Below are 8,668 nucleotides of genomic sequence, written 5' to 3' on the forward strand. Positions count from 1 at the left end.
CAGCAGGTCGGTCAGCGTCTGGGGATGACACGACCCAGCGAGAAGCTTTGGAGACTCAGGAGATCAGCCAGTATCCAGATTTCAGATTAGTTGTAAGAGCATCACATGGCATCACATCCAACCCTGAGATCCTTTTTTCTGCCAGTGAGGCAGAAGTACCACTTATTGGTAGTGCAAATAAAACTCTACACAGCAAATAATGTAAGCAAATTAAAAAAAATGCAAACAGATAATGAAATGTAAACAACTGTGCAAAACAGAGAGAATTTTAAAAAATCAATGAAGTGCAAAAGTCAGAGTCCTTAAACGAGTCCCTAATTGAGTATTTTGTTGAGGAGTCTGATGGTGGAGGGGGAGCAGCTGTTCCTGAACCTGCTGGTGCAAGTCTTGTGGACCTACACCTCTTTCCTGATGGCAGCAGCAAAAACAGAGCATGTGCTGGATGGTGTGGATCTTTAAGGATTGCTGCTGTTCTCCGATGGCAGCGTTCCTTGTAGATATTCTCCGTAGTTGGGAGGGTTTTGCTTGTGATATCCTGGGCTTTGTCCACAACCTTTTGGAGGGGTTTACCCTCAGGGGTACATCAGCACACTTTCCACCACACATCTGTGGATATGTGTCAGGTTTTCTGATGACATATCAAACCTCTGCAAACTCCTGATGAAGTTGAGGTGCTGACGTGCTTTCTTCATGATGCCATTAGTGTGTTGGCAAAAATATCAGTCACCGTTTCACATAAGATCCCTTTAGCGAGACTAAAGTAAGAAGGGGTAATATGTAGTGACCTCCCTAATGTTTGGGACAAAGCCATTTTTCCCCTTTATTTGCTCCTGTGCTCCAAAGTTTTACATTTGTAATCAAACAATTCACCTGTGATTAAAGTGCACATTCCAGATGTTATTAAAGGTTATTTATTTACTTTTCATTTGACCATGTAGAAATAGTTGGCAACCCAGAGTTCTATCTACACACCACAGATGTATTGCAGATGCCTGATCTTTCCTTAGAATGAGGAATAGTGAGAAAACAAGTGTGTTTGAAGGTGCAGGGATCAGGAGATCAGGACTGACACAAGGGATTATATTTTTCAGAGGTAACAAAATGAATTGATGAGAGCAGTGTAGTTGGTGTATCTACGTGAACTTCAGGATTCTACTTGATGGGCCAGCAGCATATTTCTGCATCAAGATGGTGTGACTTGGAGGGTGGTGTGTTTATGCACTTGCCATCATTTTTGTTCTGGACCATGTGTATAGTGTAATCAAACAACTGCAATGCATTGTGCAAATGTTCAGCAGCCCAAGTGGTGAAAGAAATGAGTATTTAGGGTAGTTGATGGGATACCATTCAAGCATAATATCCTTTGGAGATCAGGTTTATTTATTATCATGTATTTAAATTTAAAGTGTTTATTTACATCACGGTAGAAGCTGATCCCGGCCATTGAAACCTGTGCGGCCCAATTGAACCAAATTAACCTACCAATCCTGTATGTTTTGGAAGATGGGAGGAAATAATATCATCTGGGAAAAACCCATGCTGGATTCGGGGACAACGTACAAACACCTTACAGAGAGTGGCAGATTTGAACGTGGGTTGCAGATGTTATAATAGTGTTGCGTTATCCACTATGTTAACCATACTGCCCATAATAAAAAAAAACCTACAAAATTTATTTACTTTTGTTTGCCATAAAGAGGCATCATTCATCTGGTGTCCCTACAAAGAGAAAGTGAAGGAAAAGAAAGTCCCTCAGAGACATTGAGTTTCTGTGGATCCCATCATCTTCTCCATTGCTGCTGGTTCCTGCACTCCCATAACCTCCTGTCCTCATGTCCTCCAAGTCTCCCTGCTTGCCCAGGTTCTGAACCAAAGCTGTTAACCCCTGAGGGTTCATTCACTCAATTTTCTGTCATACAATGATTTCTCCAGAACTCAAAATAAGCTATGAATTGATTCTCATCTCTTGATCAAGTTGAAAATTTCTTCCCCCCACCCCCCCTTCACCACATGTGCCAACTCTGACTGGTCCCAAAGGGAGACTGATCAAAAGGTTGGAGCCCGTGGAATCTAGGCCAAATGGGATCCAAGACTGGCTTGATGACAGAGGGTATGATGGAGGGTTTTTTTCTTGACTGATGCCTGGTGACCATTTTGTTCCACCAAGCTGGGTCCTGAGACCTCTCCGTTTGTTGTATGCATTAACAACTGGGACATGAATGTGGGAGGAATGATGAATAAGTTTTCAGATTGTTTTGGAAATTGATAGGATAGTTTGAAGCTACAGGATTATAGTGATGTTGATAACGTGGACAGAGTCAATGACAGATGGAATTTAATCAGGATAAGTGCAAGATCATACACTTTAGTGGGACATACACAATGAATGGAAAGGTTTTATGGAGTACTAAGTCCTTGTAGTATGTCCAAGGATCCCTGAAGATGGCAGCATAGATAAATAAGATGGGGAAGAAGGCATATGGAATACTCGTCTTCAGTAGCCAGGCTTAGAACATGAGAAGGAGGGAGGTTATAGTACAGCTTCATAAAACATACATTGTGCAGTTCCAATTCCATACTATAGGAAGGAAGTGATTACTCTGCAGAGGGTACAGAAGAGAATCATTAGGATGTTGTCTCAGATGGAGCATTTCAGTTATTAGGGATGGGAGGAAAGGCTGAGTTTGGTTTCCTTGGACTTGCACTGAGGGGAAAATCAGATGGAGGTACACTTTGAGGGCTATAGATGCGATGGATAGTCAGGAACAATTCCCCATAGCAGAATTGTCTAAACCCAGAGGGCATAGGTGTACAAGTTTTAAAGGGTATTAGAATGAATTCTTCCCTGCAAAGGTCGATGGAATCTGGAACACACTGCTTGAATGGGTGGTAGAGACGAGTGCTCTCACAATACTTAAGACATGTAGATAAGCAATTGAATCACTGACACACAGAAGACTTATGTACCAAGTACTGGTAAGTGTGATTAGTACGCTTACATGCTTGATGGTTGGCATAGACTTGCTGGGTCAAAGGGCCTCTTTGAGTATGACTCCAGAACAAAAGAAATGCAAGTGATAGGGTGGATACAAACATGTTTAAGAGATGTTTAAGAGAGTGGGCTGGTCGAGTGGAGGACAGTAATTAGAGGAAGATGAAAAAAAGCAGTGGAGAAAGAGAAACATGCTCTATCTTTGAGATGCAAAACACAGTGGTTTTCAGGAAATCTGAAACAAACAAAGGAAAACACTGAAAAACTCGACTGGGCAGGCAGCATCTGTGGAAAGAGAAACAGTTGTTTCAAGTTCAGGCCCCTTCATCAGAACAAAAAAGAGACAAACAAGTACATCTAAGTAGCAGAGAAGATTGGGGCGGATGGTGGCTTGAACAATGAATTCTCTGGTATGGTGAAATTTTGTACCATGAAATGGGGAGTTGCTTTTTTGACTATGAAATATTTTTTCCTGGAGTGTCAATAGTAAATACCAGATACAGAGGGTTTATACGAGCAGTTCATCAATCATTCAGCAGTCTCACTGCCTGTAGGAAGAAGCTGTTCCTCAGCCTGGTGATTGTGGTGCTCTACCTCTTCCCCAATGGCAGTAGCTAGAAGATGTGTGTGGGGTGGTAGAGGTTTTGTGAGCCCTCTTTGGATGGTGATCCTGGTAAATCCAAAGTTGTTAGTATGGTCTACAGGGGCATGGCCAGTGGCCTGACCATACAAAAAAGAAAAAAATAGGAATGGCAGTTCTCATAAAAGCAGAATGAAAGAATGAGTTATCCAACATTGGAGAATTCGATGTTGAGTCGTGCAATCTGTTAGTGCAAACAGAAGATGGGGCTATATTATGCAACCATGCTGAAGATGAAATGATTCTGGTTAAGAGCTGATGGGAGGGCCAGAAACATGTTTGGCCAGAAACAGCTTTGGTTCAGAACATGGAGATTGATGGCAATAGTAAATGGGAGAGAAAAAATTGTTTGGAAAAGAGTGAAGACCGTGGTGCAAAAACAGACTGAAATTAAGACTGCCCTGGGGGCAGGGGAATGGTGGGATGATAAGGGTGGAGAATAGATGGAGGAGATGACGTCAGTGACAATCAATGATGGCTAAGTGTTCAGTGGTGGGGTCGAGGTCTGGAGGGGTTTCTGAGGAATTGCTGGAAAGATCATTTTGGAAGGCAAGAATTGGTTTACGAAACAAGAAACATGTTAGGATTGCTCCTCAGAGAATGGATGTTTGAAAGTGCACTTTTATCCTTCCTGGGACTGTTTTAAGTGCTACAGAACTCAAAATAAGCTTGACAAATTGGCAATCTCTTGAGGAAGCATATTACAACTTCATGACTCAACCCATTCTCACTTGTAAATATGAATATCAATACTTAATAAACACAAACTGCTGGAAGTCCTCATGACAACATCTTCCATCCACAGTAAATTCCTTTTGTCATTTCTAATCATGATACTGCTCCTCAGATTTACATCACCTCTTTGACTCCTGTTTTAGCTTTCTTTCTCTTTGCATTATCATCCTTTTACTATTTAATCTCTCCTGCCTTCTGTTGTAGAGCAGGCATAATTTTGTTTCCTCCTCTGCTTTCCCCTTTCTCTGTAGCTTAAAACCAATTTGTCTCTTAACTTTTCCAAATTCTGTTGAAAGACTATTAACCTAAAATATTAAGTCTGTAGCTGGCTACTACAAGCTATGGCTCTGCGGAGCCTAAAGCACAGGAGAGGTTATAGCTGCGGGCTATAAGTTAGCTCAGAAAGAACATGCTATTCCCAGAAAGAACAACACAAACCCCAATTGAGTGTAGTTAATTAACACTGAGCTTTACTGGGCTCACAGCCCTGCTTTTATTCTCAAACTGAAGGACATGGTCAAAGCCCCCTCAGCACTGACTGGTGCATTTGCAATCCGCTTTCCTTGACAGGTCAGTTAGGCTCCTTTAGTTGTGGCCAACTGGAGGGCAGCGCTGCGGGCCTCGTGCAGCCTGCTGGATCGTTGCGTTCATCCTTCATTTTGTGAGGCACCCCGAGGGGGCTGCAAAAGGTTGCCATGAGTCTTTTCCAAGATTTTGTCCTTCCTTTGAATTCCTGTACAGAGGATTAAATTGAATGTTGACTTTTGAATGACATTAAATTTGCAAGGGTCGAGGAGAGTGTCCATGATCTTAACTTTATCACAAAAAATTAAGGAATAGAATGTTTGTTGGTTAATACACACAAGTGACAGCTGATGCTGGAATTTGTAGCAAGACACAATTTGCTGGGGGACTCAACAGATGGGAGAAAAAGAATGGTTGACATTTCAGCCTGAAACATCAACCATTCTTTTTCTCCTTCTGATGCTGCTCCACCTGTTGAATCCCTTCAGAAGATTGTGTTTAAGTATTAGTTCAAAGCAACTTGATCTGCAATTGATATGTTGATTCCCTTGAGGTGGATTGGTCAGTCAGACAGCAGAAAATGGAACGTCTCAGCATCAGCCACGGGGAATGTTCGTCTTTTCATTTTCTTAAAATAACCAAGATGTTAAGTGAAGGGCAATCAAGGTTAGCATCAATTCCATCTCAAAGAGCTCTTAGCTGTGTTCTGAATGCAGGTACACAAACCTAACCCTATGCAACACTATCCTAATTGTGAAAATAGATGCTGTTCCTGGATATGTAGCTGAAAGCCAACTTTGGGATCAGATATGACACCAAGTCTGTGAATAGTCTGGTATCTTTTATATAGAGAACTACTCCACGGGGCTGGAGTGAAAGCACCTTGTCCTCAGTTCGATCCAAAATTATTTGCAGCCCAAGAATCTATTTGTTGTCACGTGTAAACTAGGAAGGTTCCGTGACAAAACCAAAATCTAGGAACTGAAATCTTTGATGAAGTGCATGCCTACCTTGCTAAAGAAGCTCTGTCATTTCAGCTAATACCTGGGAGTGGGGACCATGTGACAATAACAAGGAGGAAAAGGTGATGCATAATGTTAGAAGAAGCTGTGAATGATGGTAGAAGGTTTATCAAGCTGTTCAAAGAAATGAGAAGCCAATGAAAATTAAGGAAGGAGCAGACTGGTGTATGGAAGTAGGGTTCTAGTCACAGGGGAATTCACAACAGATGAACAGAGCTCTTGTCTTGGATTGCTTTGTATTCACTCTGGGGATTTACTTGTGTTAACTGGATTATCCTATCCATATATAGAGCAAGTGAATTTTTAGCTCTGGTTAGAGAAGGATGGATTATAGAGTGGATTGACAGTTGTCCCTACTGCTATGTAGCTCCCTTCATCCTGACATGACCTTGACCTTGGGCGCGGTGAGTGCATGCTCTTAATGTGACAATGGCCGTTTCCTCCAGGTGCTCCAGTTTTCTCCCTCACTTTACTTGGCTACTGTGAGCTAATCCTAGAGTAGGTGGGTGGTAGGGAGAATAGTTGATAGTTTGTGAGATAAAGTAGTTTGCAGGGAAAAAAGAGGCGGGGAATGGAATTGGTGGGAATAGGATAGGACAATAGCAGAATTGTGTGAGAATGTTATGAGAAGTATAGGCGCACTGTCAGCCTAGGTCACATTGTGCATGGAAAATGAGGGTGCAGCCAGCCAGCACTTTCTGTCCCCCATTATTCTGTGCCTGCACTGTCAGCCCCAACTCATGCTGTGTCTATATAAAAACAATGTACAATTGACCTTCATCATTCTGTGCCTGTATCAATAAGGTGCACTGACAGCCAAAATCATTTCGTATCTATTAATAGGAAGACATTATCACCCTGGTTCATGTCTGCATATATGAAAGGGGGTACAATTTCAGCCCTAGATTTTTCTCTGCATGTAGAACAGGCTTCTCAGATGGTTATAATGTGCCTCTGTTATAGGTTGCACTGTCAAACTTCAAATTATTGTGTCCCTGTGGAGATGCTGCTCCAGACTATTATAATATGTGAACTGTCAGGCCTGGATCATTCTGTTCCTGAACTAAAAGGGCCACACTGCCTCCCCTGCTCATTTGGTGCCTGCATTTAAAGGGGTACATATTATTCCCAGACCCTTGTATGTCCATGTTAACAGGAGTGTGCTGTTATCCTCATCTTATTTAAAGAATGAATTAAAAGGGGTGCACTTTCATCTCAATGGGGTGTATGAACACTCTAGTATTATACTGTGCCTCTGTGCAATGGAGAATGGGGTCTGCCTAAATCATGTCATGGGTACCATTCGGCTCCAATGTTGGGAAAAGTTCCCCTCAGATCATTCTGCACCTGTTTTGGTTATGCTGTCAGCCCAAATTTATTCTGTTATTTGATTAAGAGAGGACTGACAATGTGAATGTATCAAAAGCAATGTCAAATTATTGTGTGTGTGTTCAAAAGAGTGCATTGAAAGTGGTTCACTGTAGAACAAAGAACATTCCAGCACAGAACAGGCCCTTCAGCCCATGATGTTGTGCTGATGTATGTAAACCTACTCCACATCAATCTAATCCTTCCCTACCTCACACCCATAACCCTCCATTTTTCTTACATCTGGGTCTTTTGAATGTCCCTATTGTACCAACCTCAATCACCACCACCAGCAATGAATCAGAATCAGGATTTATTGTCATGAACAAGTCATGAAATCAGGTGTTTTGTGGCAGCGTCATAGGGCAGACATTCATATTATAACCATCTTATGACATTACTATTACAAAATAAAAATAACAATGCATGAAAAATAAGGCAGTGTCTTGAGTTCATTGATTATTGAGGAATCTGATGACAAGAAGCTGTCCTTGTGCTGCTGAGGGCTCATCTTTAGGCTCCTGTATGTTTTCCCCAATGGTAGCAGAGTGAAGAGGGCATGGCCTGGGTGGTGGGGGTCTTTGATGACAGAGGCTGCTTTTTTTAAGACACCTACCTCATATAGATGTCCTCGATGGATTGAAGTCTGGTGCCTGTGATGTTGCAGGCCGAGTTAACAACCCTCTGGAGTTTATTCTTGTCCTGAGAGTTGGCGCCTCCATACCAGAGAATGATGCATCCAGCTGGAAGGCTCTCCACAGTACTCCTGTAGGTTTACAAGAGTCTTCAACCATGTACCAAATCTCTTCAGGCACCTCACAAAGTATAGCCACTGGGGAGCCTTCTTTGTGATTTTATGAACGTGGAGACTCCAGGACACAGGAATCCAGGAATTTGAAGTTCTTGACTCTCCACTACTGAGCCCTCGATGAGGACTGGGTCGTATTTCCCTGACTTCCTCCTGAAGTCCAGGAATCCATCATTTTCTGTGAGAAAACTTACCTCTGACAACTCCCCTAAACTTTCCTCCACTCACCATAAACCGACGTGCTCAGGATTTGCTATTGTTGCGCCAGAAAAAGTCACTGGATGTCCACTCTATCTAAGCCCTTCATCGCTTTATATCACTGTTCCTCTATTCTGTCACATCTCATCCTTTTTCACTCAAAAGCGATAAACTCTAGCTTTGTGCCTTTATTGAAAAGGGAACATAAATTATTTCTTGCCTGTTTAAAATGACATGTCTATCAGTTAAAAATATTGTTACCTCATCTCCTCTGCTCTATAAAAGGGAAACCTATAGAAATGGGGTACATCATAAATCCAGGTAATTCTGTGCCTGTATGCTGTCATGTCATATCATTCTGGGACTATATTAAAGACTGA

The sequence above is a fragment of the Narcine bancroftii genome, chromosome 6 (genome assembly GCF_036971445.1).
Source record: "Narcine bancroftii isolate sNarBan1 chromosome 6, sNarBan1.hap1, whole genome shotgun sequence".
Lineage (NCBI taxonomy): Eukaryota > Metazoa > Chordata > Chondrichthyes > Torpediniformes > Narcinidae > Narcine > Narcine bancroftii.